Source organism: Polypterus senegalus, chromosome 15, assembly GCF_016835505.1.
Source record: "Polypterus senegalus isolate Bchr_013 chromosome 15, ASM1683550v1, whole genome shotgun sequence".
NCBI lineage: Eukaryota > Metazoa > Chordata > Cladistia > Polypteriformes > Polypteridae > Polypterus > Polypterus senegalus.
This window is the reverse complement of record NC_053168.1, coordinates 97027141-97046692: the sequence shown is the minus strand read 5'-3', so window position 1 is coordinate 97046692 and position 19552 is coordinate 97027141. Positions and strand designations below refer to the sequence as shown.

At 37.4% G+C, this 19552-nt stretch overlaps 1 protein-coding gene across 1 annotated transcript in view; it reads left to right on the top strand.

Annotated features, from left to right (window-relative positions):
• Positions 1 to 523: 523 nt before the first annotated feature.
• The window catches only part of LOC120516148 (frizzled-6-like), an 88999-nt gene continuing 69970 nt past the window's right edge, over positions 524 to 19552 (top strand). The window contains exon 1 of the mRNA XM_039737614.1: positions 524 to 648. The gene's annotated coding sequence lies outside the window, so the exon portion shown is untranslated. The remainder of the gene's footprint in view (positions 649 to 19552) is intronic.

Genomic DNA, 19552 nt, shown 5'->3' with positions numbered 1-19552 from the left:
AAATAGCACATCTGTGCCGAGATTGCAAAGGTGTATTTATATAAACATATTAATATTATCGTTAAAAGTAAGCTAACATTACTTGCAAAGTACAGTTAATAATTCAGTAATCGCTGCAAATGAAAACATGACTGCACCTTGTAAAGATTACAAAAAAAAAAACGACGAATACTATTGAACCACACTTGTGTCTGTGTTCTGCGGTGTTTCGCAGACTCAAAAAACGGAGGTAGACTTTGCAAAATGTGATTTTTTTTTTTGGATTCGGCATTTTTAACAATTTTGAACGCTAAATTAACTTTAAAGCGGACATGGATCGGTGCTTGAAATATTGTCAGCCTTGTTAGAGTCATTGTCAAATAATGACAATTAAAATGTTGCCATTGTTAAATTTTCTTCGGATGACGTCTGTATTGTAAAATACTGCAATAAACTTGTTTAAGCGTGATTCGGTCTCTTTTATTAAACTATCTACCAGGTAATGATTTTTCCGCCGTGTTTAGCTGGTCATTGTTAGACCACACGAACAGATGGGAGGAGCACCGCAGTCCCGACCAAGGAAGCAGTTTATCGGTACGGCAGGGAACAACATCAGATCGGGAAGGTTTCGGATCATCTCCTCAGCCAACTTTTGCGCTCCGGTTTTAGGTAGGTGCAAAGGGGGTGGTATGCCGGCTGCTTGTGTGCGACTGATTGGGCTTCACTAGAATAACGATACATTTTGTTTCAAAGAATAAGGCCACGATTCATTCTTAAGCATGGGAGTTTTCGTGATCTCAGCTGCCCAAGTCCCGGCCTGCTGACGGATAGGAAATCATCTGAAGCCAGTGTGCGCGATTATGTGGCGAGGAGCTGGGCTGGGCTGTGCTGGGCCTAGGAAAACAGAATTGTCTGAGCCCAGTATGGTTGTATCAGTTGTTAATACTGTGCTTGGGGCTTCTCTAATGAATCGCATGGTAGGTGCGTGCCGTTTTGTGCTACAAGGAAGGGATATAGGGCTTTAGCCAAGCAATAACTGCTAATCGATGACGCTTTGTTATATACGGAAATTGCAATTGGAGTTAAAACCACAATCCAGCACCGCAGGTGCGAGTGAAATATATGAATAAAGATGAATGTCGATTATAACCTAACAGCTATCGGTGACTACAGTCTGTTTTTTGTGGGTCAGATTGGCAGCAGTGGCTTTCAGCAGATTGTGTTTCACTGGCATTCCTTCTGTTACTTAAAACCTCACTGTGCTCGAGTCGAAGGAATCATTACAGACTTAATGGTTCTCGTGGCTCTCCCAAGGTAAACTTTCCACATCGATATGAAAGTTTAATGAGGTCTTCAAGAAGATATTTTTACATATTTATACACAGCAGATATTTTTAAAGTTGTTGATATCACGACTGTAACAATGACGGATTTATACGCCGTGTTTATCAATAAATCTGCGTTTTATAGAGTGCTACATTTGAGTAATACTGTGTACAGTAACAAACAATTCTGAAAATGGGTTTCCTATTTTAACAAATTGCCAAATTCGTTAGTATTGAAGTTTAGAACCACTTTGAAGTAGAGAATGTATAGCAATTATTTACCATTTCAGATTACATGTAAAAAAATCCTAAAATAGTCTATTTTGTGCCTTGGTCTTCTGTTCTATTTATGCATGCATAGGTGGACGATTACATGCAATAGATTTTCTTAAAGATCCAACTTTGTTTGTGTGCAATTGTATATTGCAAATAACAAAGTTTCAAAGAAAATCATTTGCATACAAAATAGCATTAAACAATTCTTTACTAGTAAATAATTCATTGTAAACATTCTCAAATTTCTACCAGTGTTGAGCAGTGGGGAAATCGTGCGAAGGGAGTCCTCATCCTTTTGACGTATAGGCTCTGTATGACATTTATGAAGTCTTTGCCAATACCCAAAATGTTGTTCTATCTGTTACTTATCCATCCATCTATCCATTATCCAACCCACTATATCCTAACTACAGGGTCACGGGGTCTGCTGGAGCCAATCCCAGCCAGCACAGGGTGCAAGGCAGGAACAAATCCCGGGCAGGGCGCCAGCTTCTTAAGGTTGATTTTGGCCACAACAGACCGCGATCTCTTGAGCTGGAATATCTGAGACAAGAGCTAAGTTCAGTGTATCAGTCATTCTACAGACTGACTGTTGCTTATGGACATGAGCTTAATATAAGAATTAACTGAAAGAATGAGATTGAATACAGGTGGCTGATTTAAGATTTCTGTGCAGGGTTGCTTAAAAGTCTCGTTATATATAATACTTATTTTCAGCAACGTCACGTAGTGCTGGGAGGTATACCGGCTCATACCGAAAACCGGTTTTTATTTTTTTGTTTTATGATATGGATTTTCCTTATACCACAATACCGGTTTAATATAGCCTAAACAATGTTTAGAACATGGCACAGTGGGAAAGTGTTTAAGGGAGGACCTTTTTCACTGCTAAACACTCATGCAGCGGAGTTAGTGGAGTTAGCGTTAGTGGAGGTATTGAGTTGTGAAAATGGACAGAGAACATTCTGAAACGGAAGCTGTAGCAGACAATATAGTTGAATATGATGACAAAGAAGAACTTTTGCCAAAAAAAGGAGCCGTGTCTGTTGTTTGGAGATACTTTGGTTTTAAAAGGTTTTATGTGGACCAAACAACTATTTACTGCAAATGCTGTAGAGCTAAAGTTCTCGCCAGAGGCAACAACACAAGCAATTTGCTGCACCACTTTGGCCGCACACATGCTTTGGAGTACCATGAATGTATGGAACTAAGATTGGCAACCTCCACTTCCTCGGGTAAAACTGAAAAAGCTAGAGGACACTTGAGTCAGACGTCACTTGTAGACACATTTGCTAGAGGTACTGCCTACGATAAAAAGAGCAAATGGTGGATCAAGATAACCAAAGCCATTACAATCCATATAGCTAACGTGTCAGTGGACAGAGATTGTTAACATTAACAGAAAGTGTAGTTGGTTTACAAAAATATTTACTATTTATTCCTTTTATAAGACATGTTCAGTGCAATACAACTTTTGACAAGCACCTCTGGATATTTTACCAAGTCTAAATGCCTCTTTGGATGGTTGAAAATATGTTGTCAAAATTTTAGTTTAAGTTGTTTGCAAAATTTGTTCAATAAAAAGGTTCTATATTTTGACTGCAGCTGTCATGCAATGATTCCTTCTCTTCATTAGTGCCACCCCCTTGAAAACTATCACTTTATGGGGCCATGCAAACCTGTATTAATACTTGTGTGCACATTAAAAAAATTTTTTGTACAATTCTCATGACAGTGGAATAAGTTATTCTTAGCCAGTCTACTGCAGTAATTGTGGTTAACATCCAATCATGCATTGGGAAAAAAATACTGTTGAATACTGTGAAACCGGTGTAATTTTAAAAAATATTGTGATATAGAATTTTGGTTATACTGCCCAGCACTAACGTCACATTTCCAACAAGTCTGATGAAAATCAGTGTCTTACCACTATCACGCAAGTGAGAGGCCATCTCTCACTAACTTCTATTGTCTTAAAATGTTGATTCAAACCTCTCTTTCAATACTTCATCTTTTTATTGCCCTGGTCTTGCCTTTTTGCCTGCAAATGGAGCTCAACCTTTGTGTTTGCACATTGAGCTGCTTAAATTCCAATATTATACATGTCTTGAACATGTAACTTTAAAGCCTAACATTGGTCTCTCTACTACACTGCCTTTACCAGTACCGTCTGCATGTATTGTGTAATATTATATTTTATGGTGTTTTGCCTTCATTCATCTATTACAAAATATAATTGGCTTGTGCTTGCAGTGTAATAAAGTGTACACTTTAAAATGAATACTCAAAATATTTACTGGATGAGTAAAGAAAATGCTGTTGGGTATTTAAAAGAAACCACTTGATTGTGTTTTTCTTTGAGCTTTTTTATTGTGTACATGACTGTCTTATTTTTTCAATTTCTAAGACAGCTGCAATTAGTCAGCTCCGAGTACTTTCATCTTCTTAAATTTATATTTCCAACATTTATTAATATTTAGATCTATATTTAAAAAATAGATATAACACTTAATATGGAAATATGCATCTTTAGGAATGTTTAGATTATAAATATTAATGTAGATAGAAAAAGCATTGCTTAATATAGAATTCAACTTTTGTGTAAACATTGTAATCTGAAATTATTTAGTTTTTGTTTTAACAAAAGCTTGAGCTGTAATATTATTAGAAAACTATTGAATTTTTCAGTAAGTCCAGATCTGTTTTGTATATCAGAAGGAAATGAAGTGGGCTGTGGTTTCCTCCTTTTGTTGGGAGAGGTAGTCAGGATTAGTTTAGCTTCATGTACAAATCTGTTGTGCTGGTTGGAATTATTTAGTTATTTTGACACAAAAACGCAAATGATACACAAATACAACTCCAGATATAATAATGTTATGATCCTGGTAACTTAGTAATATATCAAATTCAAGCATCAATAGTTTTGAGGTATTACATTGTAATTTGTATATACAGTTGTGCTTGAAAGTTTGTGAACCCTTTAGAATTTTCTATATTTCTGCATAAATATGACCTAAAACATCATCAGATTTTCACTCAAGTCCTAAAAGTAGAAAGAGAAACCAGTTAAACAAATGAGACAAAAATATTATACTTGGTCATTTTATTTATTGAGGAAAATGATTGAATATTACATATTTGTGAGTGGCAAAAGTATGTGAACCTATAGGATTATCATATCATTATATTATCATTTTCAATCAATGGGATACAATCAGGTGTGAGTGGGCACCCTGTTTTATTTAAAGAACAGGGATCTATCAAAGTCTGCTCTTCACAACACGTTTGTGGAAGTGTATCATGGCACGAACAAAGGAGATTTCTGAGGACCTCAGAAAAAGAGTTGTTGGTGCTCATCAGGCTGGAAAAGGTTTAAAAACCATCTCTAAAGAGTTTGGACTCCACCAATCCACAGTCTGACAGATTGTGTACAAATGGAGGAAATTCAAGACCATTGTTACCCTCCCCAGGAGTGGTCGACCAACAAAGATCACTCCAAGAGCAAGGCATGTAATTGTCGGCGTGGTCACAAAGGAGCCCAGGGTAACTTCTAACCAACTGAAAGCTGACTAATGTTCATGTTCATGAGTACACCATCAGGAGAACACTGAACAACAATGGTGTGCATGGCAGGGTTGCAAGGAGAAAGCCACTGCTCTCCAAAAAAAAATTGCTGCTCGTCTTCAGTTTGCTAAAGATCACGTGAACAAACCAGAAGGCTATTGGAAGAATGTTTTGTGGATGGATGAGACCAAAATAGAACTTTTTGGTTTAAATGAAAAGCGTTATGTTTGGAGAAAGGAAAACACTGAATTCCAGCATAAGAACCTTATCCCATCTGTGAAACATGGTGATGGTAGTATCATGGTTTGGGCCTGTTTTGCTGCATCTGGGCCAGGAAGGCTTACCTGCATTGATGGAACAATGAGTTCTGAATTATATCGGAGAATTCTAAAGGAAAATGTCAGGACATCTGTCCATGATCTGAATCACAAGAGAAGGTGGGTCATGCAGCAAGACAACGACCCTAAGCACACAAGTCGTTTTACCAAAGAATGGTTAAAGAAGAATAAAGTTAATGTTTTGGAATGGCCAAGTCAAAGTCCTGACCTTAATCCAATCGAAATGTTGTGGAAGGACCTGAAGCGAGCAGTTAATATGAGGAAACCCACCAACATCCCAGAGTTGAAGCTGTTCTGTACGGAGGAATGGGTTAAAATTCCTCCAAGCCGGTGTGCAGGAATGATCAAAAGTTATCGGAAATGTTTAGTTACAGTTATTGCTGCAAAGGGGGGGGTCACATCAGATACTGAAAGCAAAGGTTCACATACTTTTGCCACTCGCAAATATGTAATATTCGATCATTTTCCTCAATAAATAAATGACCAAGTATAATATTTTTGTCTCATTTGTTTAACTGATTTCTCTTTATCTACTTTTAGGACTTGAGTGAAAATCTGATGACTTTTTATGTCATATTTATGCAGATATATAGAAAATTCTAAAGGGTTCACAAACTTTCAAGCACAACTGTACCATGTATTGTGAAAACCCAAATAGGGAAACACAATAGTACCATAGCATTTAACAACAGCTTTAAGTAACACAAAATATACTGCTTACTTTGCACAGTTTCTTAAATGATATGAAAAACGGGTGCTGTGCAAGGTTATTAAGAAAAAAACTTATATTTATTTCACTGAAAACAGATTAATTAATTTTCTTAACTTGCTTAATTCATTTCAGGTTTTAGAGCAGCTAGCACCATTTGCAAGGAAGAAACCAGCCCAGCTTAGAGTGGGAGTTATCGTACAGCACTCTAGTGCATTCACTCATAAAGCATTAATTAATCAGACCTTCAGATCTTTTGAAGGTGGCTAGAAAGTGCCACACAAACCTCAAAGGAATACAACTACATAAATAGCTAGGGCAGGATCTTAACAATTCCAAAAATTAATAAATACATTTATAGTTAGGTGAAAAAAAAACCCCACAAAATTACTTTTGCATCTCTACAAAAGTAAGAACTTTATACTACTTAATACTATACTACTTTATACTAATTTGTATGTAGTAAAAGCTGTAACCAATTTGATAATTTTAGTATGTTATCATTTTTTAAATTTGACTCAATAATGTGATAATGTGGTGATCAAAGTATATCATATTAGTGATGGACTTGGATGACTTCCAGCCTCCTTTTCCTCACAACCTAGAGAAGGAAAATGTGTTTTTGAAAATAGAATACTTAAATACATTAATCTATTTGCAAATCTGTTTCTTGGAGCAAATTATAACCATTTACAAAATGCATGCTTTTACATTTTTTTAAACATTTTTCGGTATGGTGTTACATTTTTGTTTTTATTGTGGTAGACAAGAAAACTTGAAATGTGGAAAGGCAGAGTTTTATATATTTCTTTAAAACAAACCCTCCTACTTCTAAAAATGAAACCAGCTCAAACATGTAAAAATAAAGCAGGTGTATAAGAATGTATGGAGCTCATTATTTAAAATACTTTAGTATACAGATGATGTTTTATTGGTGTTCATGAGCTACAGTATGATTTGTTGTGATGATTGGCTTTTGTTTTTCAGATTTTATAGATTCCAAGCAAAAACATTTTAGTGAGATAAGGACATTTTTAATATGATTCATAAGTATTTCTCTCATAATACTGGTTTTAAGAAAACTAAAAATGAAGCTTGAATAATTACTTTGTCTTTTATAAAACTTATTTCTTGCTTGAACATTTTAATTCTGATTTAGAGATAAAAATTGTTTAGGATTTTTGCTTAGTGGTGGAAAAATAAAGTACAAACAGCAAAAATGAACCCCGTAGGCATGATTGAGCAGTGCAGAAAATATGAGGAGCTTGGAGTAAAATTACTAATTCTCCATATTTAGAAGAGCCAAATTTAGTTTTTTTTGGGCATGCATTTAAAAAGTTCCCTGGGTTCTTCACACAGGGGATACCAAGCCTGGATTGCTAACATGAGACACAGTGGAGAGATTATACCTCTGGGCATGCTTTGAGGTTTCTGGGATTTCCTCAGGAGTATGATATGTGGTAGAAATAAATATCTTTAATTAAAGAAAGAAACTTGTCCTCTAGTAGAACAAGTCTGATAAAACCTCTTTGAGTCATAAACTAGGCAGGAGGAAAGCTGTTCGTTACGTTCTTTTATTATACTTCAGCAAATGCTTCAACAGGGAGCATTCTTTACAGCAGTCTTTTACAGCATGATGAGAATGGTCAAAATATTAAGGGTGTAGGTCTATTTTATAAGCATCTGAATTTAAATAACAGTGTTAAACGGTGCATACATTTACTCTGGTTGGTGCCTTGGATTACACCAAAATCATCAATGTAAAATAAGTGTATTTTATTATATTATTATTCTTCATATACCCTTTGGTATATGAAGCCACCACTCTTGAAATTTCTGTCCATTCTGGTTGTTCACAGGACCTCTGCTCTCTTCTTAGTCATCTCTTAGTCATCTTTCATTACATTTTGTGTATTACATCTTTGTCTCTGTTGTTCACTTGACCTAGGGCTGGCTGATAATGTGGGATAAAAAAAAATGCTAAAGATAATTATCGCAAAATAGTTTTTCCTCAATAGAAACACAAGACATGGTCAATAGAAAGTCAAAGGAATTAATTCCATCCATGTTATGACTAGCAATATGAAAAGACAATGAGAACTGTGCCACACCAAACCAATCATGTGGCTGGAACAGAGTTATAACCATGTCAGGTTAAGTTGCCACAGCCAGCATGGAGCTGGCAGCAGCATATGTGCTAATGTTTGGGTTGCAGCAGCCGTGTATATCAGTATGTCAGGAGTGGGAGCGAGATAAAAGAGAAAATAATGACAGAAAATGTTAACAAAAACTCAAAAAAATCAGCGTTACTGAAGAAGACACCCCAATGGACACAACCCAAGGCTCGGTGGGGTGGAGATATTTTGGCTATTTAAAGTCTGACAAGAAGCAGAGTAGCATGCACTGCAAATTGTGTCAATTGCATGTTCCCACAAAGACAAGTAATACCACAAATCTTTTTGCCATCCTTTAGAGCATGCACAATGCAAGACTTTGCAGTTCTAAACCCAAGAAAGTGGTGCACTAATGGGGATTTCTTGTGCTTTTCTTTTTTTTTACCTCGTAACATAAGCTGACCAGAACTGAGTGAATATGTCAATTTTGTTTATGTTCTCCTTCATTTACATTTGAAAGCTGCTTAAATTTGTACTGAGGGTATATACAGAATGTTTTTAATCTATTCACTTGTGGGTTTGTTTCCCAACCACTTATAACTGTTTGAATCTATACAAAGGAAAGGATACAGTATAGAGTTAGTTGTTTTTTAGATTTTATTTTGTAATAATACCTTCTTTTTCTTTCGACTGCTCCTGTTACGGGTTGCCACAGTGGATCATCTTTTTCCATATCTTCGTGTCCTCTGCATCTTGCTCAGTTAACACCCATCACCTGCACGTCCTCTGTCACCACATCCATAAATCTTCTCTTAGGCTTTCCTCTTTTCCTCTGGCAGCTCCATTCTTAACATCGTTCACCAATATACCCAGCATCTCTCTTCTGCACATGTCCAAACCAATACAATCTCACATCTCTGACTTTATCTTCCAACCATCCAACCTGAGCTGAACCTCTAATGTACTCATTTACATTCCTGTCCATCCTTGTCACACCCAATGCAAATCTTAGCAACCTCAACCTCTGTCTCTTGCTTTCTGGTCAGTGCCACCGTCTCTAACCCATATAAACATAGCTGGTTTCACTACAGTCCTGTAGACCTTCCCTTTCACTCTTGCTGATACCCGTCTATCACAAATTACTCCTGACACTCTTCTCCACCCATTCCACCCTGCCTGCACTGTCTTTCTCACCTCTCTTCCACAATCCCCATTACTCTGTACTGTTGATCCCAAGTATTTAAACTCATCCACCTTTGCCAACTCTTTGCATCCTCGCCATTCCACAGACCTCGCTCTCATTCACACACATGTATTCTGTCTTGTTCCCACTGACCTTCATTCCTTTCCTCTCTAGAGCATATCTTTAGAAAAGGCTCAGAGCCGATCCCTGATGTAATCCCACCTCCACATTGAATCCATGTCATTCCTATCGCAGACCTCACCACTGTCACACTTCCCTTGCACATATCCTTTACATCACTTAAGTACTTCTCTGCCACTCCCAACTTCCTCATACAATACCACAACTCATCTCAAGGCACCCTGTCATATGTTTTCTCCAGTTCCACAAAGACCCAATGCAGCTCCCTCTCACCTTCTCCATACTTGTAAATCAACACCCTGAGAGCAAACATCAAATCTGTGATGCTCTTTCTTGGCATGAAACCGTACTGTTGCTCATTAATCATGACCTCCCTTCTTAATCTAGCTTCCACTACTCTTTCCCATAACTTCATGCTGTGGCTCATTCATTTTATCCCCCTGTAGTTACTACAGCTCTGCACATCCCCTTTATTCTTAAAAATCGGTACCAGTATACTTCTTCTCCACTCCTCAGGTGTCCTCTCAATTTTCAAGATTCCGTTAAAGAATCTGGTTGAAAACTCCACTGCCTTCTCTCCTAAACATTACCATGCTTCCATAGGTATGTCTTCTAGACCAACTGCCTTTCCATTCTTCATCCTCTTCATAGCTGTCCTTATTTCCTCCTTGCTAATCTGTTGCACTTCCTGATTCACTATCTCCATGTCATCCAACCTTCTCTCTCTCTCATTCTCTTCATTCATCAGTCTCTCAAAGTACTGTTTTCATCTGCTCAACGCACCCTCCTCGCTTGTGAGTATGTTTCCATCTTTATCCTTTATCACCCTAACCTGCTGCACATCATTCCCAGTTTGGTTCCTCAGTCTAGCCAATCAGTATTGGTCCTTTTGTCCCTCCTTAGTGTCCAACCTCTCATAAAACTCCTCATACGCCTTTTCTTTGGCCTCGCCACCTTACGCCTTATCTCCTTGTATTCTTGTCTACTTTCTGTATCTCTCTGACTACTGTATTCCACTTCTTCTTAGCCATCATCTCCCTCTGTTTACTCTCCTGTACTTCCCTATTTCACTACTAGGTTTCCTTTTCCCCTTTCCTCTGTCCAGATGTCACTCTTAACACCCTTCTTGCTCTCACCCTTACTACTTCTGCTGTTGGTGCCCAGCTGTCTGGTAACTCTTCACTGCCACCCAGTGCCTGTCATACCTCCGTCCTAAACTTAACCTTGCAGTCTTCCTTTTTTAGCTTCCACTATTTGATCCTTGGCTCTGCCTTCACTTTCCTCCTGTTCTTGATCTCCAACTTCATCCTACAGACCAGCATCCTATGCTGCCTAACTACACTTTCCCCTGCTAGCACTTTGAAGTCTTCAGTATCCTTCAGATTGACTCATCTGCATAGGATATAATGTACCTGTGTGCATCTTCCTCCACTCTTGTACGTCACCCTATGTTCCTCCCTCTTCTTAAAATACGTATTCACCACAGCCATGTCCATCCTTTTCACAAAATCCACTACGATCTGACCTTCATTCTTCTCCTTGACACCATACCTACCCATCACCTCCTCGTCTCCTCTATTTTCTTCACCAACATGCCCATTGAAATCCACTCCAATGATTACTTTCATCCCTTGGGTACACTGTCCATCACTTCTTATTCATCATACACCCAACTTACGGGGCATATGCACTAATAACATTCATCAATACAATTTCAATTTCCAGCTTCATAATCATTACTTTGTCTGATAGTCTTTTAACCTCCAAAACCTGCTTGACATACTTTTCCTTCAGAATAACCCCTACCCCATTTCTCCTCCTATCCACACCATGATAGGACAATTTGAATCCACTTACGATCCACCTGGTCTTACTCTCCTTTCATATAGTCTCTTCCACGCACAATATATCAACCTTCTTTCTCTTCATCATATCGGCTAACTCTCTCCCCTTACCAGTCATACTGACAAAATTCCAAATTCCTACACTCATTTCTAGTCTCTTTACCTACCTTCTCTTCTTCTGCCTCCGGACATGTCTCCCACCTCTTCTTGTCCTTCTTCGGCCAGCAGTAGCTCAATTTCCGGTAGTACTCTGTTGGTTAACCGTATTGGTGGTGGCCGTTGTTAACCCGGGCCTCGACTGATCCAATATGGAAATTTGTATTGTTGTCCGCATATTTATCTGGCAAAATTTTACACCGGATGCCCTTCCTGATGTAACCCTCTCCATTTATCTGGGCTTGGGTCCGGCACAAAGAAACACACTGGTTTTTGTATCCCCTGTGGTTGGGTTTATTTTGTAGTAATACCTACTTTGTTTATTTGGAACTGACCAATGAATTTACTTTAGTGTGTTCTCATGTAAAACTCTTTTACGTATTTTGACTGCTCAGAAGTGAGCCTTTTTTATTTTGTATTACCTATTTTTTTTTATTTTGAATTGACCAAAGAATTTAATTTTGCATTTAGTTTGTGTTTTCCTGTAACACTTGAAACATTTGATTGGTCAGAATTACGATTTTAGTGTATTATATATACCTGTTTTATTTATTTGAAATACAGTTGTATAATGTTCTACATTACATGTGTCATGTTTGACTTCTGACAGAAAATAAAAAAAATATTTAAACCAAAATTAACCTCATATTGTCACATCTCACTTAGGAGTAAAAAGGAACCTTTAATTTGACAGAAATAGTGATTTGATTTATATTGTGATATATATCGATATCGACTGATATGAAGAAAATTACTGTGATAATTTTTTTCCCATATCGGCCAGCCCTAACTTGAACTTTATCTGGTTTCCTAGTAAGCCTGAACAAGTTTCTGACATTTACTACCTTTTATGTTATTTCTTTAAGATGAATACTATGTTACCCTAAAACTATTTTTTCAAATTCCCCCATTTCAGCCTTGTTAAAGCTCTTCTATATTTTGGACTCAACAACCTGTGCTCCCTTCAACCTCAGGGTGCATCTTTTTCAATAACAATCTGATCACCACTCTGTCCCTTGTGATCTGGGGAAAAACAGTAGTCAATATAAATTATTCAAATAATATCAATATCGAACAAAGACAAACAATATGATTTAGAAGTTTTGAGGTTATGGGACACAATTCTAAGTATGACGATAAAGCATTGTCAATAATAATTTGATCAGTGTCCTATTTTAAACTGTGTTTAAAGTAGCTATTTGATTTCCTTTATATCCAATAAACATTAGCTATATTAGTTAAAAAAAGTGTCATTTATGATTAGATTGTTTAATATCATTGGTGGCAACACAGACAGCACAGGTATTTACCTGAAAACTTCAAATGTTTCTAGTTTATGTTGCCAATGATGTATACAACAATAACCAGAGGTAGAGTCCTTATATACACAACCATGTTCGCATCGTCATGCTCTCATTAACATAGTTGCCCCAATTTACATTAAGCTGCAGTCTTAAACTAGGTTATTCCATTAAAAGCAATCGGTTATTTTGCTGAAAGTAAGTGTCAGTTCTCCCTTCAGAAAACGTCAGCACTACTCTCGTTAATGCAAGTCACTGGCTTATCTCTCTATTACAGTGTTTCCCAACCTCAGTCCTGGGGGCACACTGTGGCTGCAGGTTTTTGTTCCAACCGGATTGCTAACCAGTGACAACACCTGATAGCACTGATCTCATTTAATTAACTGGTATTATTTTTCTTTTCTTCTACTTTCAGAAAAGCACAGCAGCATAATTTTTACATTTATCAGACATTTAGAAATATTTTTGCTTTTGCTATAGATTTAATGCTTAACTCTCTTTTGTTGTTGTTGATTTCATTATATTTTGCCCTTTCCCTGTGCAGTTTTTCTCCTTCATTGTATCTTATTAATGACAATTAAAAATGAGCAGAGCAGACACACTGGCAAACAACACGGAATAATAAAAGGCTGCAAGTACTTTAGCATCAGACCCACTATTTAGTAAATAATGGATTAATTAAACAATTAGAACACCTAGAAAAAGCCTTAGTATTAATTATTTGTCCTATATTGCCACCAACTATTTCTGTTTATATGGCCCTGAGTATGCCAATTCCTAAAAACACTGTTCACTATCCCACAAATTTCATTGCACTTATACCGTGTTCTACAGACTTCAAAAGGTTTGTACTATACCACTATCTAATTTAGCATGTTTAATCCTAACACGTAATATCATAGTATTTGAGTCCTAATGTTGCATCTTTTGTTCCATCATTCTGTATCAAGTACTGTCACAAAAATAAAATTAACATTCATCATAAAAAAATAGTTATTTAAACAAATTGTACATTTAGCTTGTTTCAAGAGTCTTCTAGTTTAAAATATATCTTCACCTTATACAGGTGGAATCCCATTATAACGAAACCCACGGGACCATAAATATATTTCGTTATAACGGAAATGTCGTTATAATGAATATGAAGAAAATGTTAAGACGGAGAAGCTTCTATCTGTGGCACCCCTGCAAGAGAACCACCTCTTTCAACCTTCGCAAACATATGCAGTTTTTAATATCTGGAAAAAAATTGGAATTAACTTGCTTAGAGATCTTTATATAGACAACGTCTTTGCATCCTATGAACAATTACATTCCAAATTTAACATTCCAGCTACACATTTCTTTCACTATCTTCAAATCAGGAACTTTGGTAAACAGAACCTTCCAGATTTTCCTCATCTTGCACCCTCATCCACGCTGGCAAAAATATTGCTCAATCTCAAGGAATTAGACTCCATCTCTACAATATATAAAATCATTTTACAATCCCTTCCTTTCAAAGATCCAAGAGGACACTGGGAAAAAGATCTCTCAATTAATATATCAGAAAAGGAGTGGAAAGTAGCAATGCAGAGAATTCACTCGAGCTCCATATGCACAAAGCATACAATTATACAACTCAAAATTATATATCGAGCACATCTGTCTCACTAAAACTCTCCAAAATGTTTCCAGGGCATGATCCAACCTGCGAACGTTGCAACCAAGCCCCAGCCTCACTGGGTCACATGTTTTGGGCCTGCTCCAAATTAACATTATTCTGGACAAAAATTTTTAATTACCTCTCGGACAGCCTTGGACTCACAATCCCTCCTAACCCATTGACAGCTGTGTTTGGGGTTCTTCCAGAGGGGCTTAAAGTGGAGAAGGACAAACCAATTGTGATTGCATTCACTACACTCTTGGCACACAGACTTATTCTGATAAACTGGAAGAACCCAAACTCTCCTCTTTTAAGTCAGTGGGAAACCGATGTGTTTATATTATTTGAAATTGGAAAAAATCAAATACTCAGTTAGAGGATCCATACAGACTTTTTTCAAAACATGGCAGGATCTAATCAGTAATATTTTAAAATAAGTTTATAAAGCACAGAGAATTTATTAATTTAGGTATGTTTACAAGCCTTAAATTTTACGCTGTTTGGCTTGCTCTCTCTCTCAGGGGTAGGGATCGATCTGTTCTTAACATAATTCTTTTTTTTTTTGTAAAAACTTGATTGCTATGTATGGATTGTAATAATGAATGTGAAGAAAATACCTATAGTATTGTGATCAGGGCCGCGGGCAATTCTCTATGTCTAATGGCAGCGGCACAAGGAAAGCTCCGTAGCTGCTCTGCTGCTTCTGGTGAACAGTAAACAAAGGGCAAAGCAATTGATTGTCCCCTGCAGGATCAAGGTTACCGTGTACCATGATTATTGCACAATGTTTAACATTTAACAACAGGCTTTGATCTGCTCATCCTTACACTCTCTTGATCTATCTTTTCCAGACCGCGTCTGCCACAGCGGTGATTCCGAGCCGCTGGTATTCTTCGATTCTGATGATGGGAGCTAAAGCTGGATGATTGCTCTCATGTTGCGACTCCTAACAGCTTCTATTCTGAATGAAGTCTTGATACTGTACCTGTCTTCTCTGTACAGTAATAAAGTACCTGTATTTTCCTTGAAAACCTAGACTCCTCTACCTGTCTCTCGTGCAACTCTGTGACAATACCACGCTTGACAGTACATGTATTTTAAAAAAAAACAGGGCTTCTTAACTCTGGAATCCCTGAAGCATACGAAAATATTCATGTCTTCTCAGTGTTTTTTTATTCAGTTTTATTCTTGAATAAAAGCACTTTCATTACACCTTTGAGGAAGTGTTTGTTTTATATTCCAGTAACCACTTGAATGACATAAAATCTGTCTCTGTCTCTCTCGCGCATGCACACACACATCCATGTATGAAAATGTGATTATTTGAAAACGCTATGTCATTTGAACAGGAGTTGTCATTTGAAACTTTTTTTTTTCCCCCTGATCTTACCAAATCTCCACATTATGGTGCATAGTACTGAAAATGCAGATAGATGTCTTCTTTTCGGGCACATACACTGTCAGCATGGACTGCCAGATGTAAACAGTAGCGTAGAGAATTGCTCACATACTGAAGAGATATTAGCTACAGGTGGAAGTTCTTGCCCAGTTTATTTATGGTGCCAAGCAGATTTGCATGGTGGTGCTGCAGTCTATTAGCCAGTGAAAGCGATGTGAAGATGTCTGTTGTCACAGTTCTGCCTTTGTCCAAAAATGGCTCCATAAGCTTTATGACCATAGTCTCGGAAAGTCTTTCTCCCATGGGATGACTAGGATCCTTTCCTAAATAAGGAGTGGCCTTGTACATATACTTTGCCTGCATATCTGCCACAATCCAAAACTTTATGTTAAATTTGTCAGGCTTGGCTGGGATGTATTGGAAGAAAAGACAGCTGACTTTTGGGTGTAAACAGTTGTAATTCAAAACACAGTTCTCAACAAAACGTTGCCAGATGTCCAAGATCACAGCAAATCTATTGCTTTTCACATGTTCTGCACAGGTGTCTTTGTTGTCAAAGCGCAAATGCCGCATGATAGTCTGATAGCAGTCACAGGGCGTTGTATTTTTGATTGGCAGTACAATAAGCAGTTATAACTTTGGTCATCGCTGCTCTTGTGAACAGAATAGAGATAAATGGCATCAACTCAGAGAGGGAGTGGAAAGTTCGTTATACCATGTGTATGTGACTGAGAGAATAAAACTGAATTTAAAAAAAAACAAAAGGTAACTTTTACAACTAGCAAAATTTACAGTGGGTGTTACAGACTCAAATCAAATGTATCTTTTTATTATATAATAGTAATAATAATAAAAGCAGCTCACTAAGGTAAATGCACGGTGGCTTGCACCCGCGAGGAGGACTCGGGATCGAACCTGCAACCTTTTGATTACAAGGCAACAACCAATCAGCCATGTGTACTTTGTGTTGATTGGTATTTGTGCTTCGGTTCTCACACATCGACAGCAACATGTAAATTCAATAATTTATTTTTTTTCGGTTATATTCTTGAATAAAAGTACAGTTTTGTTATGCTTTTTTTGAAAATGCTAATTTGATATTTGAATTTCAGTCTTCACACATTATACACTTCACGTCAGCATTTTAACATTACATATATATATTACATATTTTATCATTACATTTATCATAACATGGAAAATGTTTCTGATTTAAGTGTGTTCAACAATTGTTGCCTCACATTTCCTGTCATCCTACATTTACACAGGTCCTTGTAGACATGGAACACACATGTAATGTATGTATTCCAAATAATGATATATTATTTACCCTATACTATTCCAGACCCATCACTCCCAGTTAAAGAGACCAGCTCTGAGAATTTTGCATCTTACTTCATCTGCATTGGTGGGGGATAAGTGTGCAGGCTGCTTGCTGCTTGTGCTGATTGACACATTTACTAAACAAAGACGCTGCTGAGAAGGTGTGAGGGAATTTAAGGTGGCCCGGCATTAAGAGGTTTGATGTAATGAATGAAAGCGAGACATTAGATGTAATTTTTTTTTATATAGAAATACAGGTATTAAAGGCAGGGGGCTGGTGCCCTGTGCTGGCTGGGATTGGCTCCAGCAGACCCCCGTGACCCTGTGTTAGGATATAGTGGGTTGGAGAATGACTGGCTGACTGACAGGTATGCATTTACAGAATGAAAACGACATTAAGATTTAGCTTTTTTTTAATTAGAAATACAGGTATGAACACAGAAAATGAGACGTTAGATGTAATTTTTTTTAACTAGAAATGTAGGATGAAAACAAGGCATTAGATGAAGGTGCGATTCCAAAATGCTTTTGACACATAATTTTTCTTCATTCCAGAATTAGTTTTTTCCAGGATTGTTAATGTTTCTTTCAGCGTAAACTGACACTGTTTGTCAATTTTTTTTTTTTTTTTGTTTATCTAAAAGAAAACTTTGAGTAGTGCTATGAAACTTGGAACAGTACGGAATGTGTTCACAATAGACCTACCCATGTGGACGCTTGGTGCAGCACTGACTCAGAATTCGGCTATATGTATAATGTCACACCTACACTCTCGCCGAGACTGCCTAAGACCGGAAATTTTGTAACAGACTGCCTCTGTCTTTGGGACAACCTGTTGCAGAGTTCCTGAGGCTCAGCGCAGAAAGTGTAAGAACGGCATTAAGTATTTTTTGCATTGCATTTTCATCTTTCATGGCCATTTTTGGTCAAAAAACATTTGTTATACTGAGATTTACATTTTTTTAAAATGAGATTTGTTTGACATGATGTTCTATAAACATTTGTCCAGGCTCACAAAAAGTATTTGTTATTCTGAAAATTTTATTACTTCAGTGTTCACTATAACGGGACTTTACCTATATTATGTAGATTTAAACATTTTTTCCAGACTGTGTGTGTTCCCAAAACATTTGTTATTTACCATCCCACAAGTTTACTACCATTCTTCATAGTTAACAAATTTCCCTTTATGTCAAATTCTACATTATTCATTCTAATAAACTCAATAACCAAGAAAGCTTAAATAAGACTGACTTTTAACTGGTAATGCTGCAAGCGCTAATATGATAATTCCCAATGTAATGTAAATAATAATACATTTTATTTATATATGTACTAGCACCCGCAGATAATTAGCCTTTCCTTCTAACATTCCATAAGTCCATGGTTCAAATCCATCAATCCATCCATTATCCAACCCGCTATGTACTAACTACAGGGTCATGGGGGGTCTTCTGGAGCCAATCCCTGCCAACACAGGGCGCAAGGCAGGAAACAAACCCCGGGCAGGCCGCCAGCCCACCGCAGGGCACACTAGGGACAATTTAGAATCGCCAATGCACCTAACCTGCATGTCTTTGGACTGTGGGAGGAAGCTGGATTACCTGGAGGAAACCCACACAGACATGGGGAGAACATGCAAACTCCACGCAGGGAGGCCTGGGAAGCAAACCCGGGTCTCCTAACTGCAAGGCAGCGGTACCCACTACGCTGCCTGAGGTTCAAATCATCTTTGAAAAATGTTGCTGCAGAAAAAGAAATCTTGGGGTGTGAAAACAAGCGGACGGAAACAAAGTTAAGAGTGTTCATTTCAAGGAGGAAAAAAAAAGAACTGTCCTAGAACTGTCATCAAGAATCAAGCATATTAAAGGTGGAATGACATTTTTGCAGAGTAAAAGTGTCTGGTCTTGAAGTCCAATACCCCAAAGCAAAAGTATATTAATATCTGAAACTCTTGATCATCTATGATGAGGGACCCATGATGGTCTTTCTGCGTCAACCATCACCAGCATAGCTGAGTTGTTGGCAGCAGAGACCCATGATTCCTTGGACCGGAATTTGAGTATATTGTCCTTGGCATACAAGAACAAAGGAAAGAGAAGACAAGAGTAGTGTGGAAGCTATTATTAAAGAGTCATGTTCTTTGGTGGTTCCTGTAGAAGTTAAGGAAATTTGGAAATTACTTCAACGCCTCATTCTTGAGCTAGAATCTGGGTAGGCACTTATTGTCCCATTTTCATAGAATAATGGATGGT